Source organism: Phoca vitulina, unplaced genomic scaffold (genome assembly GCF_004348235.1).
Source record: "Phoca vitulina isolate PV1807 unplaced genomic scaffold, GSC_HSeal_1.0 scaffold13, whole genome shotgun sequence".
In the NCBI taxonomy this organism is placed as follows: domain Eukaryota; kingdom Metazoa; phylum Chordata; class Mammalia; order Carnivora; family Phocidae; genus Phoca; species Phoca vitulina.
Window position 1 is genome coordinate 35,768,356 of NW_022589716.1, and position 17,047 is coordinate 35,785,402.

Consider the following 17,047-nt stretch of genomic DNA (forward strand, 5'->3'; position numbering starts at 1 on the left):
TTAGCTCTTGAATTCTGCCCTCCTGATCCAGTAGTTGTTTATCTCTCTTTTTCTCAGCTTCTTTATTTTCCATCATCTGGTCTTCTATATCACTGATTCTGTCTTCTGCCTCATTTATCCTAGGAGTTAGCGCCCCCATATTTGATTGCACCTCATTAATAGCCTTTTTGATTTCAACTTGGTTAGATTTTAGTTCTTTTCTTTCTCCAGAAAGGGTTTCTCTAATAACTTCCATGCTTTTTTCAAGCCCAGCTAGTATCTTTAAAGTCTGATTCTGAACTCTAGATCCGACATCGTACTAATGTCCGTATTGAGTAGGTCCCTGGCAGTCGGTACTACCTCTTGTTCTTTTTGTTGAGGTGATTTTTTCCATCTTGTCATTTTGTCCAGAGGAGAATAGATTAATGAGAGAACAAAATGCTAACAAGGTAACAACATCCCCAGAAAATATTCTCTAAACAAATCAGAAAAGACCTGAAGCCAGGGGAAAAGCAAGGGAAAGAAAGAAAAAAGAAAAAGGAAAAAAAAAGAAAAAGAAAAAGATAAAAGCAAACAAAAACACAACAAAACAAAAAAAACCAGAATGTGATCAGATATCATCAGGCTGGTACATAGATCAGTGACACATCTAGATTTTGGCTGTATTTTGGTCTGTTAGAAGAATGCGCCTCCCAAAATTGTAATGAAAGAAAAACTTATATATGTACAAAAATAAGGGTTGATATGATGAAGGGATGGAATATGACTGTAAAGATGAAAATTATAAAAAATTTTGTAAAAGGAATTGATAAGAAGTTGTTTGAAAAAAGAAAGAAGAGGATTTAAAAAAAAAAAGAAAGAAAAAGGGAGAGAATGTGATCAGGCAGGAGACGAGAACAAAGCCATACACTAGAGATTTAGGGTATATTTTGATCTGTTAGAAGAAACTATCTCAAAATTTTAAAGAGAGAACAACTTATATATATATGCCAAAAGTAAGGGTAACTACTATGAAGGGATACAATATGACTCTAAAAATGAAAAATAAAAATGTTTTTTAAAAAAGGGATTGATAAGATGTTGGTTGAAAAAGGGAAAAAGAAAAATTCAAAAAAAAAAAAAAAAAAGACAGTTAAAAAAAAATTAACTTTGAAAGACTAGAGAATCATGGTAAAAAAGCCATGGATTCTATGTGCAGTATTTATTCCCCTAGCGCTCGAGTTCTGCCATTCTCATTGATCGGTAAACTTGGTCTTGGCTGGCTGTTCTTGCTGATCTTCTGGGGGAGGGGCCTGTTGCCCTGGTTCCCAAATGTCTTTGCCGGAGGTGGAATTGACCCGCCCTTGCCCAGTCTGGGCTAAGTAACCTGCTCGGGTTTGCTCTCGGGAGCTTTTGTTCCCTGCAAGCTTTCCGTACAGCTTTGGAGGCGGAGAGTGAAAATGGCGGCCTCCCAGTCTCCGCCCCGGAGGAGCTGGGAACTCGGCCCCGCTCCTCAGTGAGCCCCCAGAGAAAAGCCGTCAGTCACTCCCGTCTCCCCGGTCTCCGGCCACACTCCGCGCTCACCCAGCCTGTGACCGCGCCTTTCTATCTGGCACCCGACCCCGGGTGGAGTCTCCAAACCCAGCAGATCCCTGCGGTGCACTCCCATGCCACTCCTCCTGGGGGAAGAAGGTGAGTCTCCCCGGATCTGCCGCTTGTTGGGTCCCTGCTGGAGGAGCAGTGGCCCGACTGTGCCGTGGATCACGGTTTATAGCAACCCCGAGCTGAGAGCCCACTCCTCGGCTCCATCTCTGCAGCTGGCTTCCTTGCTCTGATACCTGGGAGCTCTGCCGCACTCAGGCACCCCTGGTCTTTCTGTGACCCCGAGGGTCCTGAGACCACACTGTCCCGCGAGGGTTCCACCCCCCACTTAGCCACCGGAGTGACGTCCGTCAGCGGACCCGACTTCTAAAAGTTCCGATTTTGTGCTCTGCGGCTCTATCACTTGCCAGAAGTGGCCGACGGAGGCCCCTCCCCCACCGTCTATCCTCCCGAATATCACCTTGGATTCACTTCTCCGCACGTCCTACCTTCCAGAAAGTGGTCGCATTTCTGTTCAGAGAGTTGTTGCTATTCTTTTCTTCGATCTCCTGCTGAGTTTGTAGGTGTTCAGAATGGTTTGATCCCTATCCAGCTGAATTCCTGAGACCAGACGAAATCCAGGTCTCCTACTCCTCCACCATCTTGCTCCGCCCCCTCCTTTTTTTTTTAAAAAACATTTTATTTATTTATTTGACAGAGAGAGAGAGGCCGGCAGATGGAGAGGGAGAAGCAGGCTCCCCACTTAGCAGGGAGCCTGACATGGGGCTCAATCCCAGGACCCTGAGATCATGACCTGAGCCGAAGGCAGACGCTTAATGACTGAGCCACCCAGGTGCCCCTGACTTTTTATTTTCATTATGAGGCTGAAGCTGATGGGTTCTTGTGAACTGAGCCTTGGCTGAGACAGTTATGATACAGGAAGTGCTTATTTTATTAGCAATGATCAATTTCTTTCTTCAGTTGAACACTAAGAGTGAATCTCTAATATGCATGCATGTAGCCCGTGATTGCCCTGGGCTCATTACAACATGCTTTCTCATACAGGTGACACCAGGCTGCAATTTTCTCTGGGCATAGGACATAGCATCTGCTTTTAGTACTGAAGTTGGTGATTGGGGGTCGGTTAAAATAGGCTGTTGAGTGCCTGCTGGGGAGAGTCTTATGGGGGCCACTTTTCCTACTGGGTTTTCTTCTATTAGAATTCTTCAGAGCTGGAAAGTCAGAGAGGACCTTAGGTGTGAGTCAGTAATAGGCTATTTGATGTTTTCTGAGATGTCACTGTAGCCTTGCTGCCTAGGACATCTTCACACCACCACCTGTGTTCTGATATATATAAAATGACTTTGAAAGATGAAATGACTTTGTCTAAATTAACTTTATATATATATATATACATATATATATGTATGTTTCCTATCTTTGTTTCCTTCCTTAGCTTGTGACCTTGTCAGTTGGTCTTCTAGGCAGTTTAATGGTGTAGAGCATAGGTTCTGGAACCACTCAGCCAGACCAAGGCCAAGACTCAGTCCTACTGCTTACTATTAGGATTTGGGGCAAGGTTTTTTTTTTTTTTTTTTTTTAATTTCATAAACACCCCTCCCTCCCTTTTTAACTTCTTGAGATACATTTCTTTATCAGTAGAGTGGAGACTGTAATATCCACCTTACATGGTTGTCCATGCAAAGCATGTCACATATATTGAGCAGGACTACATGTGGCATTATTATTGGTCATATTCTTGTCTGACCCATGATAGATCTCATGGCTGAGACTTCTTTTGGTTGGAATTTCATCTCTCTGCTGTCAGTTCAGGGATTCACAGTGTTCAGGGTGGTAGCTTTCTTGAATCAACCCAGAACATGGAATTTTCTTTTTCAAATGCTCCCTCATTAGGAAACTTGATGATGATGGTAAAAAATAATGAAACCAATACCGAGTAATCTTCCCCCCAGTTTGATTGAGATATAATTGACATATAACATTGAAATAGTTGATATATGTGTATATTGCAAAATGATCATAATACTGTCTAGTTAACATCCATTACCTCATGTAGTAACAATTTTTCTTGTGATGAGAACTTTTAAGATCTATTTTTGTAGAAACTTTCAGATATACAAAACAGTATTAACTATAGTCACCATGCTGTACATCATATCACCAGAACTTACTTGAAACTAGAAGCTTGGGTTATCTTTCCTGAAGGCTAATTATGCAGCAGGCTCTGCACAAAGCACTTTGTGTGTGAGTCGTACAGTATACGATCCTTCTACAGCTCTGTGGGTTTGGTGTCCTGATTTTCCACCTTACAGATGAGAAAGCTGAGGTCAGACTATTTATAGCTTGTCTAACAGTCTACAGATAGGAAGTGGCTGAGCCAGGATGCAAATCCAAGTCTGTCTGACTCCCTGATGCCTGCTTGTAACTAGTATTGAGACCCTCCTGAAAGAGTGGGTAGGAGTCATAAACCAGTTCTTGGTCTTCAAAAACCATTTCACCTTTTCATCTTCTTGGCTGTCATTGTATAGCCTGTACTGTATCACCCAGGAGACCCAAACCATTCCAGGTGTCTCAGACTGAGAGGCAACAACCCAGGAGATTGCTTACATGGTGTTGGAAGACTGGAAGAAAAAGGGGACATCAAAGTATCACAGAAGTGATAGCTCCAGGAAGTGGTCACTGCTCTAGGGAATAAGTGATGCTACCAAGAGCTAGGTGCTCTAGGGGCAGGGTGCTTAGGGCGCGGTACTCAGACTTGGGGCTTGTTGTGTGTCTGGTACTCAGCCCCCTTGGGGAGTCCTGGAGTGGGAACATTATGGGGCTGCTGCCCTGAATTCTCAAAGACACAGGAGCTATCTGATGTTGGAATAAGGTCAACATGAGCCGAACACAGGAGGGAGTCCCCCACAATCCCCCAGTCCCTCCACGGCAGAGCCTAACAGCAGGTAGTGAGCAGGGGCACCTGGGAAACACTTGGCAGATTCCCAGACCAACATCACAGAGCAGAATGGAAAAAGTGGGCTTGAGCTAAGCAGAATGGGGAAATACCAGCCATAATCACCATTTCTATGGCTGGTATGGAGGTCCCAGGTAGATGTGATGGTAGGCATGTATTTTGAAGGTGCAAGTGGGCAGCTACCTGTGAAGACAATGAACCTAGCCAGGGTAACTGAAGAGAGACAGACTTCCTGCTCAGCAAACACCATGCATCGCAATAACTCATCTTGTAATGATGGGTATGATTATAGCCAAAGGCAGTCTTTCCACAGTGGTAGTCTTTTTTCTGTGTGCTCTTAAAGATGGAGGAGCACGTCAACCTGCTGGTCACTTCCTAGAGTAATTAGCTCTACCGAACAGTTTTTCCTTTTAGCCATAAATCATCCCTAGGACAAGTATAAGCAACTCTGTGGCTAGCCCAGCACCATGTCTAATTCCCTGGGAGACTTCCCTTCCATGTGAATTACCCATTTACTCTTGTGAGAAAACGCTTTAGGTGGAGGAAGGTCCCAGCATTGAATAGGGGAGAGGAGAGAGCCTGCAGTTTGAAATGCTGAGTGGCAGTTTCGCCTCAGCCAGGCTTGTCACAGGACTGATGAATGGTGTCCTCTCCAGTGCTTCCTGGCGATGTTAAGCTCTGCCACCGGTCCAAACGAACGCACACCCTCCCTGTCTGTGTCAGGGACGGTAGGTGGTGCTGTGGTGCTAAAGGATGCTGAAAACCAGGGGAGGAAAAGTGCTACGAGAGCAGAGTGATGGAAATGCAGGGGGTTGGGGAGAAGGGCTTACAGAAGGGCAAGAACATGCATTCTCATTCAGTGTCTTTGCAGTTCAGGAGAGCATTTTCCCTTTCAGATCTGGAGTCGAGTTGGAAAATCCAATTACAGATGTAAGCTACGTGGGGCTCTTTCAAATCTAATTGGAGCCATGTCAGTGGCCTCTTGCTGACTGAATGTACTGGGTGCACTGCTAGTAGTAGAAGTTTGGCTTTTTTTCCCCCTTCTTCCTCTTTTTTTTTTTTTTGGTGGGGGGCAGTGGGGGAGAGCAGAGGGAGAGGGAGAGAGAGGATCTTAAGCAGGCTCCATGCTCAGCACAGAGCCCCACGCCAGGTTCTGTCTCACAACCCTGAGATCATGACATGAGCAGAAGTCAAGAGTCAGGCACTTAACCACCCAGGTGCCCCTCCCCTCTGTTTTTACTTGGATTTCTTCTTTCCCTCCTCACCACTCCCCTGTTCTCTCATTTTCCTTGTGTCTTCTTCCCCTTTCTGATACCCATTTGGTTCAATTGGTTAAATATTGTACATAGCACTATTTCCTGAGACACTTTGATATGCCTGGCACAGGAAAGGATAAAAATAATACTCATACTTTTATAGAATGGAAATTACCATTTCTTGAGGACATATGAAGTCTAGGAACTGAGGGAGACCCTTTGATGCTCACTTTATCTCATTTAACTATTTAATTTACTCACTTATAAAACCAGTGTTTCTGGAATACTTACTATGTCTTAGGAGCCTTGGCAATTGTTAATGGGGAGACTAGAGCTTTAAAAAGCCACTGACTTTGTGTAACTCCTCTCCTATTTCAGGGTTTAAAATGTGATGATTCAGCCACGTATTTTGCACGGCTTACTCCAATATCCTTGCAGCTCTGGAGTCAAACTGCCTGGTTCTGAATCCTGACTCCACTACTTCCTAACTATGAGAGGTTGGGCAAGTAACTTAATTTCTCAGTGTTCCAGTTTTTCATATGAGAAGATGAGATCATAGTTCCTACTTAGATGGATAGTATTGAAAACTCAATGAATAAGGAATATAGAAAAATAACTGGCACATAGTAAGTGCTCAGTAAACTTTACATTTAATTATTGTCATCCCTATTTTCAAATTAACAGTTACTATCTTTGGAAGATGTAAAGTAGTAGTCTTGTCCCCTTCCCAGGTCCCCAGCTATGCCTCTGAGGTAAGCACCAGATGAAAAGGGAGGAGTCAGGGAAGGCTTCATGGAAGATGCTGAATTAGAGCTACAGCCTCCTCTCAGGAAATTCACAGGTGAACTTCCAAACCCAGGAGTTCACATACACTACAGAGAATCTGATGAGACCTATATTCTTCGTTCCCTATCATTTTCATATATATGGACATTTTGCAAACAATTTCAGTGGGATCATAAAATCCCCCAAATCAGTATTTTCGGGACCATAAACCTGTTTAAGGACTGCCAATTTGAGATCATTGGCAGGTTGAACATTCCCTCCAACACCATGAAATACTATAAGAGAGTGGAGCAGGTGCCGTGAGTGCCCCACCCAGATGTCCTTGACCTCATGGGGCACCCCTCTCCCAGCTGTTGTGGGTGTTGGCTTCAAATGGCTCATACCTGACTTCTTTGCTGAGGTTGTTCTTGGCTGCTGTGCGTGCTAAGCCAGGAGATGCATGCCTCCCCTCCCCCCAACCTCCCCCTCATCATTCCCACATAAGGGTGGCTCTGAGCAGTGACTCACTGATGAAGGCATATCATAGCCCAGCCACCTTGCCTTTGAGTGGCTCCAATTCTGTGATACAGTTTATGGGATCAGACTGAGATCTTTCCTGAAAGTACATTTTTGCCGATATTTTCCCTTGCCCTACCTGACCTCCCTCACGCCCCTGTAGGTTTGTTCTGAGAGCACTCTTACAGTAAAACACATGTACAGGAATCTCCATCTGAGTCTCTACTTGAGGGGGCCTGACCTAGGTTGGAGGGGAACTTGACACAGGGATACTGAGGGCTTAAAACAGGAAGTACCAGCGGATGCCGTGGATTAGCGAGAAGGAGCAGCTTACTGAGACCCAGCTCCTTCCTTCCTCCCCATCTGTTCTGTCTCCTTCCTTATTCCCCACTGCTCCTATTGCTCTGTGATGTTCTGGTTGGTTCTAGATGTCTGGGACACCTTTTTGGGGAGCTCACCACCAGCAAGTAATGTAAGTGTTCATCTTGGAGTTCTCTGATTTCAGACCCGAGTTTTTCTCTGAAGTTGTAAAGTCTTCCTGTGGGGATGACCCTCTAATAAGGCTGCTGAGCAGCGATGATTAATGGATTAGGGCTGTGGAGCCCCTACCCTAGCAAGCAGTTTCTTTTGACAGAGGAAGAACTAGGCAGATAAGGGAGAAAGTGCGGAATCACATTTTGGTGTATAATTTGGCAGCCCATAGATCATTTTAATTACTCTGAAATAATTATCTCTGGCACACAGCTGGGTTTGTCTTCATGTGACTTGTGAGTCACTCTTCTACATTTGAATAAATCAAGCAGGTTGAAAGGAAGAGCTGGAGCCAAATGACATATAAAAAAAGATTCAGTGGTGGGCGCCTGGGTGGCTCAGATGGTTAAGTGTCTGCTTTCGGCTCAGGTCATGATCCCAGGGTCCTGGGATCTAGTCCCGCATCGGGCTCCCTGCTCAGCAGGGAGCCTGCTTCTCCCTCTGCCTCTGCCTCTCTCTCTCTCTCTCTCTCTCCCTGTCTCTCATGAATAAATAAATAAAATCTTTAAAAAAAAAAAAAAAAGATTCAGTGGTAAAGGTTCAGAAAATGGCGAATTTTGGACCTGAAAGAGAAGATTGACTTGGGACGTTGTGTTTTTGTGTCTCTGAGACAAACACCTCTAGTTATTGAAATCAGAAGCAGATGAGTCTTGAGGCTGTTTTAGGAGGAGTGCTGTCAGAGCGGAGGGGGTGCCATGAATGGGTGGTGGACAAGGACAGCCAACAAGGAGGAACCTATAGCATAGGGGTCAAGAACATGGGTTTGGGGTCAGACAGATTGATATTTGAATCCATGGTCCATTGCTTACCATTTTAGTTAATTTAGACAAAGTCATTTCATCTTTTAACATATAGGTTTTCTTATATTACAAAATTAGGAAACTTGACTTTGGTGCCACGTCACTTTCCTTCAGTTAGTGGCTTCTGTCATAATTGCCAGATTATCCTGCTGCTGCTAAGGGTTTAAGGAGAGAATGGCATGTGGGCCACCTCTTAGCCATTGCCATGGTAGACATTACTAAGCAACCACAAATTTTCTATAGTTGAACCTGACTTTGGCCTCAGAATCCTCAAATAACACTTCTAGTAGCTACCCCCAATCTATCCAGGTTGGCATGTTTATTGAAATAGTGATTTCCTGTTGAAAATGTTCCTCTTTGAAGTTCAATGCTCCCATCTGTAAAATGAGGAGCTGGAAGATGATCACTAAAAAAATCTAATCTCTTCTAGTATTTTAAGATAAAGAGAAATGGATCATCAGAAGTTGGTTATTTCATCTCCTAAGGCTTGTTGCTTTGATGCTCTGTAGACGATCAATAACTCAGTTTGGAAAGCTGGGGCTGAGAACTAGGCCAGGACACCAGGGCTCAGGAAGCAGTGAACACTCTCATCTCCAACCACCCTTGGCTCCATCTGGCCTCATTATTTACTATATCCTCAGCCTCATACACCAGCCCCTACATAGTCCCACATGGTCCCATTCTGAGAACTAGGTCACAGATGCAGGTCTCTATCAGAGTTAGGAGCTACCTCAATTTCCAAGTCCTATTGTGTTTGAATCCTGCCTGTTTGATGACTCACTGGCTTCCCTGTCTGGCCTTGAAATCTGAAAGCTATAACTGGTCTGAACCTGACTGGCCATCAGTGAGCCTTAAAGATCTTTTTAAATTTTAAATTATATAGCTAATATACCTTCATGGGAATAAAATTAGAAAATATTGATAAACCAAAGATAAAGATAGGTGTTAAAATGTAGTTGTGTATTACCTGTCCATACTTTTTCTTAGTATATGTGTATATTTAAGGTAATATTCTGTGAACATATTCCCATGTCTATAAATATGTTCTACCCTGCTGTTTACAATACCATTATTCTGATTTGATTTGTTCCTTTTCTTGCACTTTCCTTCTGTTCAATTCAATTAAAGTTTTTTTTGAACATTCACTGTGTGCTGGGTTCCTGGAGTCTCTGTGCTCCCATGGAGCCCAGAGCCAGGTAGGGGCAGACAGATGTGAAAGGATGAATTACACCTTGATAAGCTATAGTAGAGATCTTTATAAAATTTTACAGGGACACAGGTTGCTGAGGTGAGCCTAATAGGAAAAGAAAGCTTTCAGGGGAGAAAGTTACCAACCAGTATCTATAAGGATGCATGTACTTGTGAGTGAGCCCGGCTTGCTGAGGGTGGGGTGTGCAGGAGGGCATGGGGCAGGAAAGCAAAGTAAGGATTTTACATGTTTTAGTTATGACTAGGTCCTCTGTTTTGCAGTAGGTTATCAACTAATGTTTGATGAGTGAATCAATATTCCTAGTCCTGACTTTGTCTCCATCTCTTTCTGAGTCTTGGCTTCAACATTCAAGTGGATAATTGCACAGACCCCACTGGGTCTGGTGACTCAGACTGTCTGTGTGAAAGATTCTGTCCATGTCCCTCTTACAGCCCATTGGGTCTTCCCATTAACGTTCATGTGAGCCTGATTTCCAGTTGGTAGCTTCTGCTTCTCTTTGCCTATGAGCTGGGATGGTTTGAGTACACTTGGCCTAGGGTGTCAGAGAATTACTGCCCCCTGAGAACAGCCATCAGGCAGTGATTTACTGGAGTGATCTGTAAATATGTGGTTCTTTCACCCCTCTTTCACCTTTGAGGTACCCTGGCTCCTGGTGATGATAATAAGCTCTAGTTATATCCAATAGTAAATTGCCCTTTGTTGACTGTTTTTGTTTCCCTCTCTCATGCTCCCCTCCCCTACTGGTGTGTTACAGGATTCTGTCCCAAATAAACTACTTGCATTCAAATCCTGTCTCAAGGTCTGCTGCTTATGAAGTGACGGGACCATGTGACTTTACGGGGGTAAGCCGAAGACAGCTGACTGTTCTTTCTATAATCCTGTCTTAAAATAATCAGAACCAAGTTCACAAACTTGAAGTGTTTCCTACCAGACTACTCTATTTCTTGCCTAATGGCTCAGGATGAGCTAAACTAATATGCATCCCTAGATGGGGTGTTGCAAAAATAATCCTGTTTCCATGCATCATAAGGTAAATCGATATCACCAAAAGGCATTTGCTTGGATCTGAAGCAGTAGTGAAAACTCTGTTGGCTTCTTACTGCAGCGGCCAAGCTTTATCTTAAAAAAAAAAAAACCCCAAAACAAAACACTTCTAGAAGTAAAAATATTAGCTTATAAATACATCTAGCTGATTGGCCAAGAGGAGTATTTGATTTCCATAAAGGATGTAAATTCTAGGGGAAGAAAATGGTTTAGTTAGCTAAAGAAACAAAAGGAAAATAGAAATTTACATGTCAGACATTAAACATTTAAAATGTACTTTGTTTTCATGTATTTTGTTTCTGCAGCAGTTGGAATTTTAATATCAAGGGCCTGTGGTGAGGACAGGTTAAAAAGTGAAGAGTGTTTGGACCAAAAAGAACATGACCAAAATTTGTAAAATCAGTGTGACAGTGTGTTCACATAAATAATTTCATTCAGTCCTCTCTAGGACTCTGAGATAAATAGCATATTTTCCTACTGGCAAATGGAAAATGGAATTCAGTGAGCCTTTATTGAAGCTGGGAATTAAACCCTAGTCTGTGTCATTCTAATGCTTGTGGTATGTCCACCTCATCTCAACAATTCCCCTAATACCTTAATAATGAGTTTTTACATGTACATGCCTCACTGTTTGAATGTGGCACCCTTGGTGTAGAAAAGATAACAAAGTGGATGAACCAGTGTGACTTACTCCCATTTATTTAATATAGTCATATTATGAGTATGTGGGGTTTTGTGGGCTAAAGCAAAAAATTTTGATTTTCTTCCTAGTATAAAGAGGAAGGACTATTGAACTGTTTTGGAGGGGGAGATGATCTGATCTATGTTTTTTTAAAAAAGGGTTAATAAACTGTTAAGAGTTGGATAGTGAGTATTTTAGGCTTTGAAGCCCATCCTGTCTCTATTACAACTACTCATTTCTGCTGCATAGACAATACTTAAATGTCTGTGTTCCAATAAAACTTTACTTATAAAACCAGGTGGCCAATTCAGTTTTTAAAAAGTTGCTTTGACTACTGGGTGGAGATTATAGAGGGAAAAGGAAAAGGGTGGAAGCCTGAAACCAGTAAGGAAGATATTGTAGTAATTCTAGTAAAAGATAATGGTAGCTTGCATCACAGTGGTAATATGTGAGCTAAGGAGGGAAGGATTAATTTGGCATATATTTTGGAGGGCAGTGCTGAGGGCTGGCTTTAGTATTAGAAGCAAGAGTTGAAAAAAAAAAAAAGGATGACTGTTACTTTTGGAGCTCAGACAATTGGGTGATGGGTGCCATTCCCTGAGATGGTAAACTTTGAGAGAGGAACAGGTGCTTTACTTCCAAAGTCAAGTCCAGTTGGGGCTTTGGTCATACTTGCTGTGTCTAAAATGGAAAACCTCAAGTTTCATGTGAATGACTTTGAACATGACCTTGTGGAAATATATTTGGATTGATTCCATGGGACCTTCAGATATGAAAGCACATCCCAATACGTTTTGATTCAGACATGCTTAGGCAGGTATGCCACTCCCTCTCCTGCCCACTGGGAGCCACTGGAGTGAAAAGATCCCAATAATTTAATGTTGGGTACCCCGCAGCAGGTAGCACACTACTATGTTTAAAACAGATGCTCAGAAACAATTGAACTGTTAGATATGCTTTCATGCCTTATGAGAGATCATTGGCTCTGATTTATATACAGTGTGTTTGGGGCTTAGGTTATCTTTGACTTTCTTTGTTCAATACATTCAAGATAAATGTAATTACAGCACTTCAAAGTATAATGGAAGTAAATGATTTCCTTTATTTCTCTCTTTCCTTGTGTGTGCATGCTCACCTGCCCACCTGCATGCACTGAGCTGACCAAAAAAAAAAAAAAAAAAAAAAAAAATGCCTGAGGTGGTGCAAAAATCCTTAGGAAAAACATGTATTCAGAGCTAGGTATAGTTTGGCTAGGATATTTTCTCACATTTCAGGAAAAAAAAAACAACTGGGGGCATAGTTCACATGGTTTCATAATTCCTGGGATTCCGAAACCCGGATGCTTAAAATTAGATCAAGGGATGATTGTTCAGTATTACAGTAAAATTCTGTGAATTGATAGTAAAATTCCCTTGAGTAGCAAGTACTATCCCTCCAGCTCATGATGCCGCTGAGATCTTTGAGTAGACTGTTACAGCATCAGATATAATACATCTTGATGCTCAGATCATTCCCAAAGCAATGATGAACTTTGGAAGATTTTGGGTCTGGGGGTAACTTAAAATATGACAGATATCCTATGAGGCAGAATCTCATAGACTGTTGCTGCATGACACCCCATATTCCATAGGAATCAAGGAATGAATGAATGCTCTGGTCTGTTCCTTGATTCAGAGAGAAGTGTCTACAAGGATTTTCTAAGAGTGTTTTCACAGGTTTCTCTTCAGTAGCTGGCTCTTCCACTATCCTAAAAATAGACAAAACTTAAGGGACAGAAGGAAAAGTTTCTAGAGCAGCTTAGGTCGGAAACGTGTCCACACAGTTTTGCTCTTTGTTCCTGCAAATGGTCCCTAACGATTCCTCAGCACCCCATGCCACGCACTGGGAACTCTGAAATTCCTAGATTTTACATGCCAGAGTATAGGGGAGACATGTAGACTTCCCCTTCAACACTTAATTCCCTGGGTTATACCTTAACATATCATACACTACAGTTCCTGCTTACCAAGGCTATAAATGAGCCTAGAGTCTAGAAGTATGTTTATTTCCAGATCTCTGCTAATATGGTTAACTGGAAATAAAAAAAAAGGTACAGACTTTCTGAAGCAAGGTACAGTAAAGTGGGGACTGGGGAAAAAAAGGAGTGAAAGCTGAGTTATAAACCTTCATGCAATTAACATCAGTCTGCCATATGATGAATAATGTCTTTCTTCTACCACCAGTAATGATTGGTGAGTTGCATTTTTATAATCATCAAGTATTTTAAAAAATGGCAGTCTGGAAAGTCCTCATTGGCAGTTATCACTGAAAAATAAGCAAAGCTTTTAGAATTTCTAAAAAACAACAACAACAACAACAACAACAACAACAACAAAAACCATGAGGGACACCTCGGTGGCTCAGTCAGTTAAGCATCCGACTCCTGGTTTGGCTTCAGGTCATGATCTCACAGTCCTAGATCAAGCCCCGTGTTGGGTTCAGGGTGGAGTCTGCTTGAGATTCATTCTCCCTCCCTCTCTAACTCCTCCCCCTCCGGCCCGGCTTGCATGCTCTCTCTCTCTCAAATAAATGCATAAATAAAACCTTAAAAAAAAAGGGTGAGAGTTTTATTTGAGCCCAAATTCAGAGAGCTGTCCTGGGTACACCATGTTTACAAAGAAGAGGGTGCTCCGGAGAAGGAATGCTTAATACAGGGTTGTATGCTTTTTGTGACATCAAGAGTTACACATCATCATGATGAAGGACATTTCAGAAAATTAAAAACTTTATCTTATGCTTCTAGTATGTGCAAGGCTGTAGGCTTTGGAGGTATGAGAATGGAACGTAGGGACATTTTTACTCTTATTTTTAATTTGAAATAGTTCTTTTAGATTATTTGCTAATGTAGCAGATGGACAGTGTGTGCTCAGGAAGAGACAGAGCCCATGCTTTGAAGTTGGGTGAAGTCACTCTGACCTTAGTAAAGCTATAGCTTCCCTGCAAGCAGGGGCCCCACAAACATTAAAAGTTGAAAATTGGGATGCCTGGGTGGCTCAGTCGTTAAGTGTCTACCTTTGGCTCAGGTCATGGTCCCAGGGTCCTGGGATCGAGCCCCGCATCGGGCTCCCTGCTCAGCGGGAAGCCTGCTTCTCCCTCTCCCACACCCCCTGCTTGTGTTCCTGCTCTCACTATCTCTCTCTCTGTCAAATAAATAAATAAATAAAATCTTTAAAAAAATAAAAAATAAAGTTGAAAATTTCCTCTATCAACCGTGACTCTGAAAACCACTTTCCTAGCCATATTGTCAGTTCTTGGTTTATATGAGTAAGTTTAAAGTTTCATGAATTTCGTGACTCTTAAAATTAATAAATTGTATTATTTCTTTTATACTTGGATTAATTTTTAGCATATTTTTGGCCTGGTCACTGTTAATCTACATGGTCAGATTACTTCTTCTTTTGTTCTCAAACTGAAGACTTCCCTGGGGTTTAACCACTAACCTTTTTTGGTCTTGGTCCATAAATAGAGGTCCAGAACCAGTCAAGCCATTTGTTTGTTGGTTTAAATACATTATTTTTCGGGCACCTGGGTGGCTCAGTCAGTTGAGCATCTCACTCTTGGTTTTGGCTCAGGTCATGATGCTGCGGTTGTGGGATTGAGCCCTGAGTGGGGCTCTGCGCTCAGTTTGGAGTCTGCTTCAGATTCTTTCTCCCACTCCCTTTGTTCCTCACCATTCATGTTCTTTCTTGTTCTCCAAAATAAATAAAATCTTTAAAATAAGTAAGTAAATAAACAATTTTTCAAAGTTGCATTGTGAGAACACTTAGCGTGACAGCTAATCCTCTTAACAAATTTTTTGGTGTTCCATAGTGTTGGTGACTGTAGGTACAATATTGTACAACGGCCATCTAGAGTTCACTCATCTTACTGGCAATGTTTTTACGCCTATTAACCCAGGGTTTCTACTTGGTTGAGCCAAATTCTCTTTCCACGTGATTTTTTTAAAGTGCTTGCTGAGGATCTATTGGTGGGAAGGTCACCATTAGTGTCTCACGTCTGTGAAGATGTGCAATGAAACCTCGCCAATCTTTCAGTAAGCTTTCTGCTTGAACCGTGAATCTGCCTATTCATATCTGTTTGTATTTCACGTGATTTTAAAAGATTATGAAGAGTCATACAGCAAGATTCTCTCCCCACTGTCCCCCTTTTGTCCCTTCCTCTTTATCCCCAAGGGTAATGTCCTTGCAGAATTTTTTAAAAATTTTTTTATTGTTATGTTAATCACCATACATTACATCATTAGTCTTTGATGCAGTGTTCCATGACTCATTGTTTGTGCATAACACCCAGTGCTCCATGCAGAACGTGCCCTCTTTAATACCCATCACCAGGCTAACCCATCCTCCCACCCCCCTCCCCTCTAGAACCCTCAATTTATTTTTCAGAGTCCATCGTCTCTCATGGTTCGTCTCCCCCTCCGATTCCGCCCCCTTCATTCTTCCCCTCCTGCTATCTTCTTTTGTTTTTTTTCTTAACATATATTGCATTATTTGTTTCAGAGGTACAGATCTGTGATTGAACAGTCTTGCACAATTCACAGCACTCACCATAGCTCATACCCTCCCCAGTGTCTATCACCCAGCCACCCCATCCCTCCCACCCCCCCCATTCCAGCAATTCTCAGTTTGTTTCCTGAGATTAAGAAATCCTCATATCAATGAGGTCATATGATACATGTCTTTCTCTGATTGACTTATTTCGCTCAGCATAACACCCTCCAGTTCCATCCACGTTGTTGCAAATGGCAAAATCTCATTCCTTTTGATGGCCCTTGCAGAAGGCTGCCCATCGAGCAGGCTGCCCCTCGAGCAGGGAGTCCATCAAGCAGGGAGCCCATCGAGCAGGTAGCCCAATGCGGGCCTCTGTCCCAGGACCCTGGGATCATGACCTGAGCTGAAGGCAGATACTTTACCCACTGATCCACCCGTGGGCCCCTGTGCAGAGATGTTTTTATGCAGATAAAAGCGATAAAAAAGATACTCCCCCTCTCTCACACAGTTGGTGACATTACTGTTTTAACATTGTTTTTATTTTTTCCACTCAACACATCCGGTATTTTTTGTTACAGTCAACCTGTATGGATGGGCAGGATGCTGTCTGCACAGCTCTGAGAAGTGTCATTCACAGTGTAGTCCCCAAAGATTAGTATATTTATGTTAATTAAATGTACTATACACATCATATGTATTATATATAATATAAACAGATAATACTTAAAATCATATATAAATATATAGTATGGTGTTACACACTATATATTAGTATATTATATATAAAATATATAATATACATAATATATTATTTAATAAAATTATATATTTTAAAGTCTACATATTATATATAATGTATATTATACATAATAAAACATATAATTATGACAAATTTCGAACAGGTGTTAAGTATCTTGAGAATGGGCTGCTGTTTTCCTATTTGCACTAACACAAAATAGAGATTAGTAGTGGCCCTGTTCTCTGTATTAAACACGATGTGAGCAAGATAGGAATTGATAAACTGTATTCTTGGACTGCCATAAATTATCATTTCCACTAGGGTTTCAAGCATGGAGCACAGCACTGTGTTTCTGTTCTTGCCCCACACATGCAGGGGAAATTCTGGTTTATTGTCCTTAAAATACTTTTTTTTTTTAAATTTGAGAGAGAGTGAGAGCAAAAGAGAGAGAGAGAGCGT